Source organism: Pyxicephalus adspersus, chromosome 2 (assembly GCF_032062135.1).
Source record: "Pyxicephalus adspersus chromosome 2, UCB_Pads_2.0, whole genome shotgun sequence".
NCBI lineage: Eukaryota > Metazoa > Chordata > Amphibia > Anura > Pyxicephalidae > Pyxicephalus > Pyxicephalus adspersus.
The window spans coordinates 24,337,545-24,358,666 of record NC_092859.1 but is presented as its reverse complement, the minus strand read 5'-3'; the positions used below and the strand labels follow the sequence as shown (position 1 = coordinate 24,358,666).

The window sequence follows — 21,122 nt, the reverse complement described above, 5'->3', positions numbered from 1 at the left end:
AAAAACATACAATAATTTTATTGATAACCATTTTTTGGCTGCCATTGCTGTTCAGAATATGATTGTATAGTCAGACTGTAAGGTGTGTGGCCAGATTTAGTCCAGTTGAATAGGTCAGGAATATGGTCCTCTCCTCCTGTGTTACTATCTGTATTCTTCTGTCATTTGCAACCCCTATTTATTGTACAGTGCTGGGTAATATGTTGGCGCTATATAAATCCTGTTTATTAATAATAATAATAATAATAATAATAATAATGGTGGTAAAAAATTGTTATGTACACAAAGCATTCACTTCTACCAATCCTCACTCCAGTGACCTACGTTTAGTTTCAAGTTCCCCTCCATATATAAAGCTTTATTTACGCTGTAAAGAAAATCAGGTCTGCCTGATTAGAGGACAAGCTTTAAGCTGAGTTCAATCACATCCAGTCCCAAGATTAGGTAAGGAGACATTGATCTGGTGATATGTTGGATTAAACGCCTACGAAACCTAGTATATACAAAAGGACAATGCATTTCCCAGAGATCTGTGTAACATTTACCAAGCTTATCAGTCCACAATGAAGTTAAGGGAAGAAAGATATTTTTTCCTATGTGTTATGATAGGGTCTGTAGTTCTAAAAGCCATTTTTTGGCAAATTGATAATTATTGAGGTGATTGAGAAATGTCAAGCTGCACACACACACTTGATGTTTGTTGCCCGAGATAAAACATCGTGTTCATCTCAGGCAAAAATCTAGAAAGTGAACAGTGGTCCCACCCCACCCGAGTAGCCATGACTGATGTACTTTCCTCTGTCGAGCACAGCAGGGTGCCAATTGCTCGTCCTCTCCCCTCCCTACAGAACAGCATTCTCTTGTCACTGAAAGTGATCACAATTGATCGATTCCAGTGATAGAAATCTGAAGTCTGTATGGGGTTTAAGGATTAGTGCATATAATACTGCAAGTTATTTCAATTGATAATATAATTGACATTGCAATTGATTCAAATCAGTCCTTACGATCAATTACTATTTGATGTTGATCCACTTGTTGCATATTTAACCTGATTACAATCCACCAGTTACCATTGTAACTACTTAAAATATTGATTCTGGACTTACTTTAATTACACACAAAAAAAGAAAATTGATTGTAGCAGAACCCCCTAGATTTTAATATCATTTAATACCATGGTTAACCAAGAGGCAAGGAAAAAAAAACCTTGCCGAATCAAATCTGCCAAAATGTCGATTTAAATAATCATAAATGCAATTGTAAATTTTTTATAACAAAGTTATTGTCTAATTGATTGTCTATTCAAATATAAATAATTAAAATAATTACACTGTATATGGCTATCTTAAAGTGATATAGGGAAAGTAAGTGTTACAGGACGTATTATAGGGAAGTTCAAGGTTAGGGTTAGAGGGAGAATTATATGATGAATAAAGGTTAGTGTTCTGAGTAAACAATGGGATTTTCTTGACTTTTTTTTAACATGGTCCCCTTCTATAATAACTCTATCCACAGCTCACAATACGTTAGTGTGATGGTCAGTAGGAAGAATGTCTCTTACGTTGCTGGCTGATGGGAAATATGTCACCCAAAAAGATCACTTGTGTCAGTTAGACTGACCTGGAGTGGTACAAATTGATCATTGCTCAAGGAACCCCTCTGGAGGACCCCTAGGGATCCATGGAGCACTGATTGAGAAACACTGGGCAACAGGGAGGCTTAGGGTTAGTGTTAGGGTTCAAGGCTCTGTAATAGTGGGGTTTGGTGTTAGAATTATTGAGGTTAAAGAAAGAGCTATGTGAAGGGATACCTGTAAAGGTAAAGGATGGTTATAGGGAGACTTACAGTTCGCCTTGCAGTTGCAGAGAGGGTTTTATTTAGATTCAGGGTTAGTAGTAGGGAGATAAGGACAGTGTTTATTAGAAGGCAATCATAAAAGTAAAAGAATGGTTACAGGGAGACTTAAGGTTAGTGTTAAGGTTGACAAAAAGGCTATAATTAGATTTTGGGCTGGTAAAAGAGTTTCAGGGAAATATATGAAGAGGATAAAGAAGAGTGTTAAGGGTTCTGGGATGTTGTATAGAAGATACAGAGGAAAAATGTGAAAATTAGTGTAAGGGTTTACAGAAAGGTTTAGTATTTGAGTTACAAAAAGATTTGATGAAGATTTACTGTTAGAGGAAGGGTTATAGGGAAGTTTAGGGTTATGCTTAGGATAAGTGTAAGAGTTATAGGTAGAGTTCCATGGGAAGTTGTGTGAAAGTTAATGCTTAAGATTATTGCAATGTCGAGAGTAAAAGTAATTTTTAAAATGAGCTGTCAACACATAGAAATGGAGAAGCATGTAACACTGCATAGCTTTTATGCAGCTATTTTTTTCAATGTGGATCCATTGGCATGTACTGTACTTGGGATGCAATTCTAAATGAATGGCACTGCACAGGGTACCATGTATTACAGTGCGTTGTGGTAATGCTCGGTAAACACACACATTGGTCCACAGAGTACCACAAAGCATAGTACCACAAAGCATAGATCTGAAGAAGGCCTTTAAATTGTGATAAATCTTCAGCTTTGTATTTGGCTAATCATGTGCTACTTCATGGCAGGGGGTAGAAGTGATAATATTGTGTTGACTTTTATGTGACGAGCCCGGTTCACTTCTCCAGTTTAGAGAAATATAACAAAAAAAAAGAGCATTATTGGGTAAGCAGACTAAACATGAAAAGAATTTGCTGGCTCTTTCTGAAGGGACTTAGATGGAGATCGAGTCCAGGAACTGTGCTTTAAACACATTGGCTCTGCAGAATTAAAGGGATTTTTTATTTTCTGAGCGCTTGGAGAAGTTAAGAACACCTGGCAGCTGAACAAAATGAGCTAACACCACTCGCGCCAGACCGTATTAATTCATGTCAGCATCACAAACCTCCACAAGGAGAATTAAAGAAAAACTGTACTAAGCACTATTTGCTTTTAAGTCGGCCACATACGTGACCCCGATGGGATTTCAGAGAGGACAGCCAACTCTTCTATGAAAAATCCATTATCTGTATGAGAAATCCCAGTGCCTCAAAGTTTTGGGCTCATTTTACAAAATTAGGATCTATTGATGGCCACTCCATTTTTTGTGCATGTCAGAATTAAGTAAGGCTGAACCAGGAACAAAACAAAGGGCCCTGCTGTTGTATTGCAATTGCAACATATCTATTATTTGTCTTTATTTTATCTGCCCTGTGTGATGAATATAGATCAGGGGATAAATACAGCGTTTTGCATGCTGTCAGGTCCAACACTGTCCAAGAAAACTTTTATTTTTGATTTTGGAAAGAAAGACTTTGGTCCTTTGTTGGGTGTTTATTTCTGTCTGTATACCCACTGAGAAGATTCACCTTCTCTATTTTCCCTGGTGAACAATATATCACTTGCACAGTGAATATTGGGAAATCCAAAATTTTGAGTGAAATAGGAATGTATGGGGACACATGTTCCAGTGGCAGCTGTCTAAGTCCAGATTTTCTTCACTTGTTGCAAATGACTCCTTGTTAATTTGTATTGACCAAAACCACGCTCCTAAAAGCGAGAGAGAATGTGCACCAAAAAATTAGAGCTATCATCAAAGTTTTTCAAATTCAGTGCAATGCTCACTAAAGTGTAACACTTCCAGGTATTTATCAACCTGCACTACTTCTGTTAGTGCCTTAATCTGCTTTTCTCTCCAGAAGGATGACATCTTTTTTTTTAAGCAACATTTAGCGTCACCATCTATTTTCCCAAATCACAGCCTAGGCCAGGGGTGTCCAAACTTTTTGCAAAGAGGGCCAGATTTGGTGAGGTGAAAATGTGTGGAGGCCAACCATTTAGTACGTACTCAGGGCTAGTGTGGGCATGGTCTGCGCGGGTCCCACACATCACATGCTGGGTGACGTGAGGGATTCCCTGTGCACGGAGTCTGATGTCAGTGCGGGCAACGTGCAGAGCACGTTCTTGGAATGGGTGTGGTCCATGCGGGTCCCGCACAGCACCTGCCCACTATAATGACATAGGGGATTCCCTGTGCACACATGCCATCCTACCAATTATGCCCGCTACCCAATAATTGCAAGGCGGTTGATCAACTCAACTCAACTAATGAAATATAAAATAACTTTTTTGTACGCTTGTATTTTATACTGTGGTCAACAGTGCTGGCAGGCCGCATATTACTGATTTTATGGATTTTGGAAATATGTTGGTGCTATATATCTATCCGTTTTTTATTATTAATATTATTAATAATAATAATAATAATAACATGGGCAGAGATTTTTTTTCCACTGGTCAAACAGATGTAACAAAACACTTTTAATGGTATATTTAATAGACCAAAAAAGGAGCAAATATTGTTCAATATTAGGATTTACATTGGCAAAAGTGGATATTTCAGTTTTCCTGTTAATTATCCAAAGCTAATCATTGTATTTTCTGGGTGGAGATCTTTTTGCAGAATTACCTCTCACGCCCTTATGAGGGCTGACCATTCGTTCAAAGCCCCCAGGAATTCTTTATTCCTCCCTATGGGACTGTAGGCTGTTATTATGTAACACGCTTGTGTTTTTCTATTTCAATCTGTGTTTTATCACATGCAGCTGGAAACCTAAACACGACTGTTCCTGTGTATATAGCAGTATACGTTATTTATGACATAACACGACAAGCTTCAGTGAATTTCTAGAAACGCTGGGCTAGGATGACATAAATTGCTGCTCTGGGCTGATATTCAGGCCTACAATCCCTGGTGTAAATTAGTGAGGAAAGGTACCAGAGCTAGGATAGACGTTCCTCTTATCTGCTCTAATAGAAATCAGACAAATCTTTTGTAACTCCTAGTTCAGATTTTGAAAAAATGATGCAGAAGCTTTGTATAATATAAAGGGGTTCATTCCTCATGTTTCATATCATTCTACAAATTGCATCACTTATAATAGGATAACAATGATTAATAATTCAGCTTTCCATGGATTGTAGTGGGGTGGGCACCTATGTCAGGATTTTATTTCTTTTTTGTGTTCCATTACCTCCTGCCCCAGTGATACTTGTTAGTTAAAAAGTAAGAGGGTCCTGACTGGCTAAATATAACAAGATCACTGTAAGGGAAGAGGTGGTACATGGGATGTAAGGGAAAAGGGGTAAATGGGCTGTATGGGGAACGGGAAACATGGACTGTAAGGTGAATGGCATGGAGGTACAAGGCAGTACAGAAGGCTGTAGGGCAGGGGTGTCAAACTCTGCCAAGGCCAAATCTGGCCCTCAAGGTCCTTTTTTTGGCCCCCCAAAGAATTCCGAAAATGAACTGGATCTGGCCCGCCTGCCTGCCTGCTCCCCGCCTGCCCGCCAGCCCACGTTACTACTTCACATCATCATTTTCAATATATGCAATACATAGACAATATTCCTGTACACCCATCATGTGACACAAAGCCTAGGCAATGATCACATGGCGACTACCAGGGGCATTGTGTTTGTTTCAATCCATAAAGACTGCATAGTGTAATATTTAGTGTCAGACAAACTTGTGATGTGAGAGGATGAACAACACACAGCCTGCATAGATATATAGAAATTAGTCTGGGTAGAAGGGTGAAAGGGTTTGTTTCTGTTAGTTTTGGATGAAGTAGTAAACTTTCTCAATTTTTTCAATAAATTTCAAGTTTGGCCGCCGACTTGGTCTAAGTTTTTATTTTCGGCCCTCTGTGTATTTGAGATTGACACCCCTGCTGTAGGGGAAGGTTGTGCAGGGAATGTATAAGGTAGGGGGTATAGGGGCTGTAAGGGAAAAGGGTATACAAGGACTGTAAGGGAAAAGGGAATGCAAGCACTGTAGGAGGAAGGGAATACTGGAAATTAAGTGGAAAGGAGTATAGGGACTGTAAGTGAAAAGGAGTACAGGGACTGTAGGGGCTACAGAGCACAAGGGCTGTAAGAAGGAGGCAGTATAGGGGTTGTAAGGGCAGGGAGTAAGGGACAGGGACAAGTGGAAGGGCTCGCCAGGCATCAGAGGGAAGGGGGTACAGGGGCTATAGGAAGAAGAAAGTACAGGGAATGGGAGCATGTGGGCTGTGGTTGAATAGAAGTACAGGTCCTATGGGGATGAATTAATTAAAAGGATATAAAGGAAATTGGTAAAGAACTGTAAAGAAAAGGAATGCAAGGGATTATTAATCACAAACATTTGAAACAGGATTCTCTGCATTACTGAACCTGAAACAAAAAGGAAAAATAGTCTCGATGTGTCACATAAGAGTAACATTGTTAGTAAATGGACCTCCATTCTGTGTTTAGATTGTACAAAAACAACCGTAAAATCTCACTGGTTGTCACTGGGTTTTGTACTTGTGATTTGCCATTTTTATATAAATAAAAGTGATAAAATCCTTGTGATTTTCTTTTAGCTGTTCTATTCTTAGCTTCACATATATAAAGCAAAACTAAGTTGTTGAGAACTGGCGGTGGTGATTTGGACAGTCTAGTGAGGGGTGTATGGGGACATGCTGGACAACCTATTGGGAGGTCTATAATTGTGACTGGTTCTTAGATATCTCAGTCTTGTCACTTTTTTCTCACATAGGATTTCATAAACCCAGCCGGGTCTGTAGAATTATGTGTTAGTGCAAAGTGACAGGCCTAGCATTGCCATGTGTCTTGTGGAAAGAGACGATTTTCAGAACATGTGTAATCGGTTTATATAAAAGGCACGTGTCACGCTGAAGGAGATGGATCCTTTGTATACATAGGAATGGCTCCGAGGCCTGACCCTGAATTGAGTAAAATAATTTCTGTTTATTTATTCACAAGCTGTATTGTATCTTGGAGCCGAGCTTGGCAACCGTACCCGTGAGCCTGCAGGAACACAAGTCCCAGAGACAAAACCAGAGTTTTATTGCGTAGTGCAGGATATGTTCTGTTTGAAGAATGTAGCTCACTATGGGGGGAAAAAAAGGGGTCTCGGTGGTCATACGTACCCATCACCAGGTCTCTTTTGTCACTCTCTGTCACCCCCATACGTAATAATGCTTCTAAAATCACTTGCATTTCATTGCTCAAGCTATGTTCGCATGTCAGATAACACTGCGGAACGCATTTTTCTGTTGAGTTAGATCTTACGCTTATTTTTTACTAATTTTTGGGGGGTGAATCTAGAAATGGCCCCAGTTTTTTGCCATACAACATACAAATTTTATATACAATGAAAAAATAATGAAATAATAACTTGAATGTACTGTTTATTTAAATTTATTTAGTTCATACATAGAATTTTTTGTTACTCCATGACATTTTTTTTACAGTAAAACATTTGAAAATTAATTGAAAAAATTATCGGTTAAGGTAAAAATTTATGCCTATAGCTTTTCCTGGAGTGTTCAGTGTTAGTACAATCCCGCCAGATGCTCCAGCAATAGTCAGCCATCATATGTACATCCCATCTTCCCTGATACCGTCCTTCCATGACCTTCAAATCTTGGTGGAATTGTTCACCTTGCTCATCACTGACTGCACCAAGGTTTTCTGGGAAGTTAGAAAGATGCAGAAAATGCACCGTGATGCTCATATTGCAACCAAGCATTTTGTACATCTCCAAGAGTTTTTGGACAATTTCTGTGTAATTATTTGCGCGTGTGTTTTCAAGAAAGTCTTTGACAATGGCTTTGAATGATAACTAAGCATTCTTTTTGAATTGTGACATTGTCCTGATGAAATGTTCATCTTTGATGAGATGCCGAATCTGTGGACCATCAAACACACCGGCCTTTATTTTTTCGAATGACAGGCTAGGAAATGCCAAAATGAGGTACTGAAACATTCTCCTTCAGTTGGCAAAGCTTTAATGAACTGCTTCATCAGACCCAGTTTCATATGCAGAGGCGGGAATATAATATTCTTTCTATCAACAAGTGGCTCATGTAGAATGTTTGGATCACCTGGTTTTAGGGCAGATCTTGGAGGCCAATTCCTTTCCACCCAATGCCTCTCACAAGCTCAGCTGTCCCACATGCACAGATAACAGGGATACTTGGTGTATCCGCGTTGCTGACCAAGAAGGAAGCATACCATTTTAAGGTCAACACAGATGACCCAATTGTGTTGGTGATATTGCAACAACTCAACGACTCGGTTTTTTGTCTGCATTTTCTTCACAAAGAGAAACTGAATGGCCAATTGGGACTGACCTAAATATATTGCCATTGTGAAGGAGGACACAGTTTAAGCTGCGCTTTGAGCTATCGATGAATAATCGCCATTCAGTTGAGTTATAGATTGGAATTCCCAAATCCTCCATTAAACCAGATATGTTATGGCAATACACAATAGCCACTGTCAATTCTAAAGTACTGCAGAAATGCAATCTCTTAAAAATACAATACTTTTTTTTCTTTTTTTAAGTACGTTTTTCTCACGCAGTCTTGATGCTAGGAGTTCTGAAGCCTTCTTCGATAGTCCCAAATCACTCAACTCGTGCTAATCAAATCCCTTACAAACAGAGTCCTCTTCAATTTCAAACTCTTCATCATTGTTGTCACCTAGTTCATCACCATAATCATGTTCTTCAAGAGAGGGTAGTGTAACGAAAACCGGCGCTGGGATGTCATCTAAATGAGCCACTGGGCGTATAGCCGATGGTAGACTAGGTACTCCATGTTACATTTATTTTTCTTGTTATATCCTGAAGTTTTCACCATACAAAAGCAACAGAGACCAAAATGATCTCCTGGCTCTCGCCATACCATAGGTATACCAAATGGCATCTTATCACGTGTTCCCTATGTCCACATCCATAAACCCTCGACACACTGTTTGCACACCTTATGAGGTGCCCAAGACTTATCTTAATCACCAAGTTTAACTTTGAAATATGCCAAATAGGCTTGCTTGTGCTGATGTTGGCCCTTAGACTCGGAATGGTGAAACTGCCACAGATGTATTAAAATGAATCAGGGTTGTTTAGGCACTTACGACGAGAAACAGCAGAGTCAGACATGATCTTAAAGAAAGGAAATACGTGTGTAAGTAAAAAAATACATTTTGCTTTTTTACCAGGCAGAGCAGCGCACAACCTCTGACCACACTGTTTTGCGTGTAAATGAATAGCCCATACAAATCCACGCTACAGTAATTCATTAATATAAGCGGTAGAGAAAAAAACTGACGTGATAAAAGAAAACTAACTGCACTTTCAGAATCAGCATACCTATTTTAGTGTAAATAAGCTTAAAAATTTAGGTCAACAAAAAATTTGTTCAAAATTGTTCCCCAGTGTAATTCTCACCCATGAAAAGCTCATCTAAGGAGAGAATCTGACATGTGTACCAAGGTCACCTGAATCATGAATCCACCACAGCGGATTGACAAACAACTGGCTGGGAACGACTGCTTTGCACTCCTATGGAGGAAAACACAATGGGGTGCCAATCGTTTGTCCTCTCCTCCCCGGACTATTGAACAGAATAGCGCTGTGTGTGCAACGCTCGTTTATTCTGGAATGATCACAACATATCTATAGACACCCATTGAATGTCTGCACAAGGCTTAGCAGTAACTACCAATTGTCGAACAGAAACAAAGGCCTCCTTTACCCTAACCTGTCAAAGCAGATGAAAACTCAATCAATAAAATCTCATATAAACTTTAACATATTAAAGTAATTTCAAGAATATTTGATACATATTTTACATTTGCAACTTAAATTAAAAAACTCAAATGGTCTATGAAGGTTCTTGTTCCGGCACTTCCCAGTACAGAGTGACAACATTGTGTCTCTGCTCCCCAATTGTGCTCCTGCGTTGTCACCCCACCACACAGGATTCCATTAAAGACATTTTAACAAATATTATGTGGTTATGAATCACTGTTGCTACCATAATACAGCCATCACTGGACTACATGTGGACTTGTGGACTTGTGTTGTGCCACCAAACCAGGATTAAACAAACAAATTCAGCGCCTGAGCTGCTACATAACTACCTATAGATTTTGATAAATAGAGGAAAAATGACAGTAAATACAGAACATTTGTCAATGGCATAGCACGTGGGAAGAATCCCTTGATAAGAGCACTGTTTCCCATTCAATCTCCATTTTCTTATTGATTCCTCCATATGTCTCCCATCTATTCAAGGTTATAGGCCAACCTAGATGTGATTATTGGCTCGGTGCATATTGCATTTTTATCAATTGCCATTCAGATGACACATCACTTGACAGGATGTTTGGCATCACCAAGCCAATACACAGAGGATGAACATGAACATTTACAATTGAATTTCTGACTCGAGGACACAAACTACCAGCTAAGTGGCTGTAATTCTCATTGTCGTTCATATTCCGCACCTGACCATCCTGCATGATAAATCCTTATGGTAGCCAGGGTTATTCTCTACTATATGGCCTTTAATCCCAGCCTGGCAATAATGTGTGCTATGCTTGTTCCCTGGTTCCAGCCTCATCCTCTGTTTTTATTAAAAATAAATTCGATCAGTAAAATATTGCATTTCATATAAAATAAAAATTCCACTTTTACAGGTTGTTTTCATTGTGTTGTAAATATGGCAAGCCAAAAGCTGTTTTGGATAATGTAGGGAAGGACAGATCCATAGACTATGATCCATGATGAATGACCGTTGTACAAGTCAATGGAGAAGAGCACAGCGGGGTGCTGCTCGCTCATCCTTCCCCCTCCTTTTTCTATAAAACAGAACAGGTGCTGTGTAGACATCACTCATTCATTCATCTGGAGTTGCCATGAAGTCCCTTTTTTGGGTGCTTACTCTAATGGGGTGACAGTGCCATGTCTTGCCTTCCACTTATGCTCCTGCATTACCAATCTGTCAAATGCACCCCTGGAGGAGACCACAAGCAGCTGTGCCAACACAGATAAACCACCGTTGTCACCATCAAGAAACTGCAGTTGATGCTTAAGGAGATCAGTAGCAATGAGGTTCACAAAGCAATGAAAAAATGAAAAATCTGTTTTTTATTGAAACAAAACTGACGCAGTGCACAGAGCAAAATAAATGTAATCCAAATAAGATTTTTATCTATTTTTGGTAAACCTGTCATGTTGTTCTTCATAGAAAGAGCTCACATACATCTTAAAGTGTACCCGTGCCTAGGTGTTACCTAGACAAGGGCTGCTAGCAGCCATGGTGTGATGGAAGGCGAATCTAGGATAAAGCAAAGTTATTTTGGTTTTATCCACCAATGTCCACCCGACATGAGTTTTCCTGCACTAACCCTTTACAGTTTTAAAAAATGATGCCTGAAGTTTGGTCCTTTTAGTTGTATAAATTCTTTCATTAATTTCCTTGTGTTCTCTAAGGCCTTTCTGGGCACGGCAAAGAAAAACAAATCACATTTACTCCACGACGTGAACATGACTGAAGCGCTCTTCATTTCAATTTGCATCCCTCTCTGCTCTGCCTTTTCCGCGCCTCTATATATATTAGTTGGAAAACAAAAGCTTCGGGGAGATATTGTGCATTATCTCTGTGTCGAGGGCCTTTATCTTGCATGTATCTCGGTGTAATCTGATGATTGATGGAATATTCCAGTAGTCTTGCCTGTGTTGCTCTGCGCTCCATGATTTCTCTGTCTGGCTAATGTATTTACCATGAATGAGTTGCCTGGACACTGATTTTTGTGCATTATCTGATACACTTAAAGGAGCAGTAGCATCCATGAAAAACATTGTATTGTTGTATTGAGCCCTGCCAAATTCATCCCACACATCTGACTATGCTGACTTGCTCCCTATAGGTAAAGTGGACCTGTCAGTAACTGACGTAATACACCTAATATGTCATTGTATACAGTCAATGTATGGAAGCTTTATAATATATATATATATATATACACAGCCAATGTATGATAGCTTAATATCTGATATTAGTCATTGACTATAAATCTGTGCCCCCAAATTGAACCACTATGAAGTAAAGATTTAACCAATGAACATTTAGCTTTTGAGATGAAGGCACCTACCCGTTTCTACTTTATCATTTCTAACCATGGGCTCTATTTATAAAACAATGAATCTGACATTCCCGCAAACATTTTGTGGTGGGAATCAATTACTGCCATTAAACCACATGGACCAGGGAATCTTTGAGCGAATGTCAGATTCCCTGTTTTATAAAAAGAGCCCGGTGTGTGTGAAATTGTAATAATAAATAGGTTCAGAACATAATTCCATTTTGTGCCAATGCAAATTGTATATTTATTATTGATATATAAATATATATGATTTATATATTAATATATATATATATATATATATATTGATTTATATATATATATATATATATATATATATATATATATATATATATACAAGGTATCAATAATAATTCCATTGAACTTTGAAAGGGGGAGGGGGTAAGTCTTGTTCCTGAATAATTACATTTTTATAGGGCACTATAAAGACACTACAATAGGATTATTACCTCGAAGGACTTGTACCAATGAAAAAAAAATGTATTACATTAGGAAAAGGTTCTTCTCATACACCTTTAAGGACAACAATAAAAATACACAAATCATTTAAATAATATTCTTGAGTGATGCTTTACAGCTGTGCATGGAGTTACAGCACAGTACAATCGTCATGGGACAATGTGCACATATTTGGCAGTGTAATTGTGTAATTGATTTTTTTTTACATACAGTGCCTATATACAGTAAGGACATGTCAATCTAATTATTTTCTATTAGAAAAAAACATTTTTTTCCCTGCTGAAATAAAATATCCTGCCGTGGGTAAATTTCTATAAAGCTCTCATTAGGAATTAAGACTCAGATAATACAACAGTGTAAAATTGGACAGCAGCAGGAACATTTTAAATAGCATAGTAAGGTCTAAAGGCCTAATACAACCTGAGACTTTATTATAAAATTGGGATATTGCAGAGGATACGATGGAGTAAGGTTTTCCAATAGTAAAGTCCAGGGTTGACAAAGGGACATGAAAAGTGCACCACTGCATGACAGGCCAAAAAGGCCAAAATGTATTAGAAATAAAGAGTGCAGGCACATGTTCAAAATCGAAGACTAAGAAATTGCAGACGATACTGTAGTGTAAATTTGCCAGCAGCAGGACAGTTTTAATGAGCCACCCCAGGGACAATACCAGTGTATGCCTAGCTATTTTTTTTTTTATTCCTCTAACAGTGCAGTGTCATGGTACAAACAAAGGGCGTCTCAAAGAACAGATGGTCAGGATTAATTAAATGCTCTTCTTTGAGTGCCCCAAACCTAAAATTGTCCATAATGTTTAAAACAAGAAGGAAAAAAGAAAGAAAGAAAGAAAGAAACCCCAAAATATTACCCCTTAGACTAAAAACCATTCGTTTACAATGTGAACCTCAAAAAAGTCTTCTTAACATAGAATCAATATCCCCAAAATCAATGAAACTCCCAAAAGGCACCTCTTAAAATAAGTACTAAGGAAAGTTTGCTATTCAACTACTAAAAAAAATCAAAGACAAAAAAATCCAAATAATAGAAAACAAAAAGGGCTGATTGCCCAAAGAACAAACACTCTCAGTTATATTACAGTTTACTAACTAACCATATTCTCTCTGTGTTTGGTTTCTTAGCTGTCCCTGCAAAAGCTACCGCTTCCCTGACATTACGACTGCTCCATGCCCCCTTTTGTAGGGAGAGGTTTGGCAAAACTAGGAGCCCCCTTATTGATTGCCCACCTATGCTCCATTGCTTCCTATAATTAATGGCCATGCAGTGCTTTAGCATTTAAAAATATTTTGCACATAAATTCACAAAGACTGCAAATCTCTAAAATCTAGAATTTGCAGAGGGATGAGACTACCTAAAAAAGGGAAACAATGATGCGTTCTATTATTCAATGTACAGCGTAATATGTTGGGGCTAAATAAATCCTTTTTTATGATGATATTCCAATCAAACTCAAAAATTGGACAGCCGTATATAAGTGGATTGATAGACCTAAGTGAGGATCAGTTGAGAGCTATGCAATGAATTCCTTTTTTCTGGTTTTTCCAATACTTGCAGCAAAACAAAATGTCTGCAGCAAAGTAAAAACACAGAAGAACATTGCATAATAGATTAATAATAAGAAGGATCCCTTGGGCAGGGCTCACAGGAAGTCATTCTATTTATAGTGGGCAATGTGGCACCGATCAAGTGTTAGAAATGACAGAAATATTATTAGTGCGCAACCTTGCATGTAAACGCCTCAGCCGCACCGCTGCCTGTCACTTAATGCAGGAGTTAGGTTGTCCCTCTCATCACAAGTGCAGCAGCCTGGTAGATCCCCAGCTGTGCCACCATCAGCCGCTGCCTGACAGGCCTGCAACACGCCGAGTCTCATGTTCATGGAAAAAGTGCCTATTCAGAGGGCCTGAAAAACTAAAATGTATTTCAGTAAAACAGTGTCAGATATGTGAGTAAAAGTTACATGTACAAAAATGCAGAGGTGTAACTTTGTATTACCATTTGTGATAGAGGCAAGTGCTAGCACATGGCAGGCATATTGGTCCTGCTTAGTGTTGCAGCACATTGATAATATCACAATTCTTTGTCATAAACTATTAATACTTTGCATTTTTATATCTATGACATACACTGCAGTGTCGTACCATTGAGCCCTTCACACCAGAAAAGCTTGCACTCTAATTCCCCCACCAAAGTCACACTATTAATACTTTGCATTTATATTGCTATGACATACACTGCAGTGTTGTACCATTATGCCCTTCACACAAGAAAAGCTTGCACTCTTTTTCCCCCACCTAAGTAAAACTATTATTACTTTGCATTTATATAGCTCTGACATATACTGCAGTGTCGTACCATTGAGCCCTTCACACCAGAAACGCTTGCACTCTAATTCCCCCACCAAAGTCACACTAATATTACTTTGCATTTATATAGCTCTGACATATACTGCAGTGCTGTAGATTTGAGTTATATACACCAATCTCTAAACCAGAAGAGCTTACACTCTAATGTGCCCACCAGTCACACAGCATTACTATACAGATATATAGCACTGGCATATACCATAGTGCTTTACAGAGAACACAGCCAGCCGTATCAGCCTCCGCACCAGAAGAATCTTCTAATCTAGTCACGCACTAATAATCTGTAGATTTAGGATATCAATCACAGTGCTGTGCTCATTTACACAGATGCATGTAAGGTGGGCATTACTTCAATCACTGACTGCTTTTATTATTATTATTATTATTAGTAAACAGGAATTATATAGCGCCAACATATTACACAGCGCTGTACCATAAATAGAGGTTGGAAATGACAGATACGGACAGTGGCACAGGAGGAGCAGAGGACCCTGGCCCTAAGAGCTTACAATCTAGGAAATGTTCTCAATTCAGTGGGAAACACAATATTTTTTTTAAGGGGCCATGTTGGGCAAAACAGGGCCCCCACCTTCTCCAGGACCCCCAACTAACTAATTATTTAGGGATGCATTGCAGTATGGGGCCTTCACTTCATATTTGCCCATGGCTCCAATTTGTCTACACTTGTCCAAGGGAAAGGAAAACATATGCAGCTTAGAACATTAAACATGTGAAATGCATAAATAATGCTTTTTATATGCAGATTACTATTGTTACTATTCTTTAGACAGAAAATGTTGCTTTAATGTACTGCAATGTACTGTGACTCTTGTTTTATATAGAAAGGTGAATATTTGAATTTAAAACTATTTAAATCTATGAAAAATTATCAGTGGGAAAATGTTATACATATCTGTTTGCATAGTCATGTGCAAAAATAACAAGCAACAGTAGGGGAAAATGGTAATATTTTGAAACACACAAGCTTACCGTCACCTTACAATGTTAGTAAACGATTTAATATTCTATAACACAGTTTTAGACATTCACAAACATAAATAAAAGAAAACAAAATCATCTTATTACCCAAATTGGATCTATTAGAACCTGAGAACAAAAATGAATTGTTGCTGTTGGTGGAGAAGGATTTAGGGGTTAATATTATTATTATTATTATTAATAATAATATTAATAATAATAAACAGGTATTAAATAGCGCCAACAGATTACGCTGCGTTGTACATTAAATAGGGGTAGACAAACAAATACAGACAGTGACACTGGAGGAGAGGACCCTGCCCTGAAGGTAATTTGTTTTTTTGCTCAGGGTTTATTTATTTATTTTTTGATTATTTGCAGGCCTTTGTATTAGTGGAATAAGCTGTGTCAAACCTTTTCTGCTCTAATACCGAGCAGGGAAAAGCCAGAAAGCCTTGAAAAGATTAGGTTGCTTTAGAAAAACCTGCTCCAAAAATGGGTCTGTAAATAAATAGCATTATTACTGACTAGGTATGAGCTTCAGGTTTAGAGCTGGCCCCAGGTCCCCAGTCCAACCACGTTAAATTTCTGGTGAAGTTTGAGGACCCAGCCCCATCCCCCCTTTGTAAAATACCCTTGTCTTAATGTTGAGGATCAAGGGCCTTATACCCATCTCTGGTGTCCTATTAAAGGATTGAGGTTAACATCAGCTGTGGGGGGACCATTGGTAGAATGAAGAAACCTTGTTTATAGGAAAGTGACCACATATCTACCCCCTCAGAGTTGAATTGGTACAGGGGTACATTGATACCAACAAAGAGTTAAAAGAAAAAAGGGTAAAACATACCCATTCAAAGAAAAAGTTTTAAAATAACCTTTTTTAATGTACTCAAATTTTGGGCATAATTAAAAATAATTTTCTGGAAACATACCCTACCTTTTAAATTCACTGCCCCTTCATAGAAATCCAGTTTGGTGCATTGCTGGAATACACGTGCTGATGCAATGAATGTTACATGCTTTAGCACATTGCAGTATCATTCATTTTTAATGGTATCCTAATGTAAAAAACCAACACACCTCTGAGGCACATACATTGAAGCTCACCAGTTTATTACTATGTGAGAAAAAAAGGTGAATCTCCGATTTCTGCTGCATTGGCAACCCATTCAAATAGGTTGCCTCCATGCAATCCATGTTAATGCATATTAAGACACTAAGACGAACCAGTGGGAATAATCCCTATAATATAGAAGAAGGGTGAATAGTGATCATTTGTTCACAGAAAGCTAGGACTGCACCTCACGCATTGAATATTAGGGTACCGTGTACAAGATGCGTTCACATCCACGCAGTCCTGCATGTGTGACAAATTAGTTTATCCCTATCCTTGTTCATTCCCTTTAGTCTAATGTCTTCCTTTTTTCTGTTGCATTTTTCTTTTCCCTTTTAAAAAAAGGACATAAAATGTGTTCATTTCCAGAGTTAACAGGCATTAAAAACAAATTATGTAAGCAAATTCATTGTTGTGCATTCTCAATCGTCCATACAGACTGCAAAATACATGTTCTGCCCCATGATCTTTCTTATTAAAAAAACCTAGGGGGTCTTGGATGCACCCCTTTAAGGGTTAGGACCCAAGACCTGAATGCCAATAATGGGGTTAATTAAAAAAGAGTTTTAGGCTGTTCACTTTGCAAGTTATATTTCACTTAGCTTAGTAAATGTGGTGAAAACGCACTTTGCAAAGAATACGCCATCCATGTTCAAGGGAATTGTAAATAAAAAGGAAAAAAATTATTTTTTGCTTGCATATGACTAAATAGTTGAAATCTGCAGAGCTTCACCTAATTCGCTAAGCTAGGTAAGATATTCCTTACATGATAATGGGATAATTGACTTTGCTAAGTGAACAGCCTATATTCCTTTATTAAATCATCCCCATTGTGTCTTATTGCCTGAGCCTTCATTGCAGCTGTTCACAATTAGGGGTGAGGGTTGAAGGGGTAAGGAGGTTCCCTAGGGAAGCAAAGTGAATTGTGTGCAATAGATAGATGTGGTCATGACTATAAAATCAGATGCTGCATTCTTTTCCAGACTATTTTAGATTACATTTTGTGGTCCATTAAAGAAGACGGCTAAAGATAGATTTTCACGTTGTGTAATATTCCTGCACCGTGCATCCTGCTGATGGTTCTCCTTCAATTAATGCAAAATAGCCGGTAAATGATTCTGTGGATATTGCAGAATAAATCTGCACACAGCATACCCTCACATGTGCAATCAGTGTGAAGAGGAAGAAAAAAAAAACAGAAGAGGGTAAATATGTTTAAGCGCTTCTGCTATCGCGCAACATTAACTCCCAAATGGTGCAGAACCTACGGTGGTCCTTTAATCCGCAGGGAGCGTGCAGCATCTATCCAGGGTGCCTAGCGTGAGTGAGATACATTGCATTTTCCAGCTTTGCTGATATCACAAGCGGTGCCAACTGGCACGCCACGCAAATCTGCAGCACTCAGCCTAAATTGGAGCAGGCCTGAACATCTCCCCAAATGTCATCTTTCTTTCTTTTCTTTTAATTGCACACTGCAGTTATATTTCCTAATCAATAAAAAAGAACATCAGTCATTGGCAATAGTAGAGGACCTGGGATGAAGACAAAACCTGTGTGGGCAGAAATAGATTTTTAGGAACACACTCACCCTGTCCCACAAAATGGCATGGGTCATGAATACTCAGCGGGGTACCTGACAGAGAAAAGGGAGAATGCAGAATGGTTACCCATAAATACCAAACACGACAACAGTATTAGTAATAAGGCCGTATCTGGAGGCCAAGTCAGCTTTGATATGGTTAAGATTTTCAATACCAAAGCCGACTTGGTCATAAATACTGAAAAATTAAATTTGAAGAAGGATAAGGACCAAATGTGTGGTGTGGTACAAGAGACTGTTAAAGGATCCAAGCTATATATATAATTGGGGAAGAGACTGCTAGAGATTGCTCCTGTGGTGTAAAGACTGTTGTCACAATACAAAAGACTGCTCCCACTTCACATTAGATGATGACAAAGTTACTATAGACTGTTAGATCTCTGTCTCAAGTTGATTTAAGTGGCTGCATTGTTACAAAATGTTTAAGATTGCACAAGTTGCATTAGATATCTACCATGTTACAGGAGACTGTTAGAGGCTGCTTCCAATCTGCCTTATATTGCTACTATGTTACAAGGGACTGTTAGAGGGTACTTTCAAGTTGCCTTAGATAGCTACTATGTTAAAAGGGACTGTCATGGGCTGCTCTTTAGTGGCTTTATGTGACTTTCATATTACAAACACTTTTAGAGGTATCTTCCTTGGCCTTAAATATCCCCTAGATAGATACCATATTACAAGAAACCGTTAGAGACTGCTCATAGGTTACAGAAACCTGCTGCTATGTTACAAGAAAGTGTTTAAGTTACATTATTCTGTTGCCATGTTAATAAACACTGTTAAATGCTGCTTCCCAGTAAGGATTAGTGAATCTGTCTAGGTCTAGCATTGAGTGAATGTCAATAAAGTCAATAGGGTGCAAATCTTGTTATTCAATTGTGCCCATTTGTAGGCTAATATGCAAGTTGTTGTCATGGCATGGAATGCTGCTGCCATGTGGTACAAATTAAAAATAAAATAAAAATCTCAAAAACACACTGACAATGTGGCTACAGTGTGCGCATCCTATTACAGAAAGGGCGCCGGGTTATTTATTCTCCCATATTGATGGTTCATGTGAGTCAGCTGACCAGGGAAAACACTATGTTCTGCCTTATGGGTTATTCCTTATTTCTGGCTGATAGGAAATGTGTTCATCTGAAAGTTCTCAATGAACAAACTTTTCGAATCTTATGAGTTTTCTGTGAATCTATAATAATGAACCTGTAACCTCATCCCTACTCCCAGATGTCAGCTACTCTACAAAAATAATAGCGCCTACCCCCAAGTTACTTTAGATGAGACTGAGACAGCTCCCAAGTTACAGAAACCTGCCACTAAGTTTCAAGAAACTGTTAAAGGATTTAACTAAAATTCATCAGACTTCTGCTATGAAACACTGCTACAGTTTTCTCTCAAGTTGTTTAAGATGACTGTCTCGTTATAAGAGATTGTAAGAGGCTGCTCCTAAGTTTCTTTAGATGACTGCCATGTTATGAGAGGCTGCTCTTAAGTTCTTTTAGATGACTGCAACAATATAGGAGACTGTTAAAGGTTTCTCCCAAGTTGCTTTAGATGACTGTCATGTTATAAGAGACTGGTAAAAGTTTCTCCCAAGTTGCTTTAGATGACTGGCATGTTATAAGAGACTGGTAAAGGTTTCCCCCAAGTTGCTTTAGATGATTGGCATGTTATAAGAGACTGATTAGTGTTTTTCAATCAGGTTTCCTCCAGAGTTTCCTAGGGGTTCTTCTCGTGTGATGAGCAATCTGCGCCTCTCAGGTCAGTTGACAACAATGGTCTTTTTGGCTATCTGTAAGAGTGACATCCTTCCCACTGGTTAGCAATATAGGAGGCATTCTTCCTACTGACCACCACGCTAAAGTACTCTGAACTGTGGATATAGTAATTATAGGAGGGGTTCTGTGAGGACCTGAACATTATTTCAAGCGTTCCCCCATGTTAGAAAGGTTCAGAAAGGTTGATGATTGTCATGGCATGACTACTAGAGGCTATATCCAAGCTACAGAAACTTGCTGCTTTGTTATTTAAACTTCTCCATGTTTCTATAGACTTCTGCTGTGTCATAATAAACTGTAAAGGGTAGGACTATACCCACTGGGGCCCCTGAAATGCCTAATGGGTCCTCAATAGCATGTGGCTCTTGGACTTAATTGTCTGATCCTTGTGTAGAACAACTTGGCCCCTGGACATAGCTTTTTGATCCCTATAAAAATGAGTGTAGCCCTCTCTTTTTGCATAGGTGGCCCTTGTACAGTGTCCTAGAGTGAGAATTGTGGTCCTAGTATAGACCAGTATGGAAGCGGTAATGTGGATTCTGTACAGTACTGACCCCAAGAAAGCAGTGTGGCCCCTGTATAGCTCAGTATACCCCCTGCATACTGGTAAAGAAGATGCATAGCGCCTGTATGTATGGATCAGTGTGGCCCCTGGAAGCATTATTGTGTCCCCTGCATAGCTCAGTGCACCCGTTAAATAGTGTTGAGGAAGATGTGTGGCCCCTGGAAGCATTCATGTGTACCCTGCATAACTCAGTGTATGCCTTGTATAGGGGTGA

General features: G+C 38.7%; 1 protein-coding gene across 11 annotated transcripts in view; it reads left to right on the top strand.

Annotated features, from left to right (window-relative positions):
* CACNA1C (calcium voltage-gated channel subunit alpha1 C) overlaps nucleotides 1-21,122 on the top strand; it is a 235,327-nt gene that overhangs the window by 22,660 nt on the left and 191,545 nt on the right. The window lies entirely within an intron of this gene.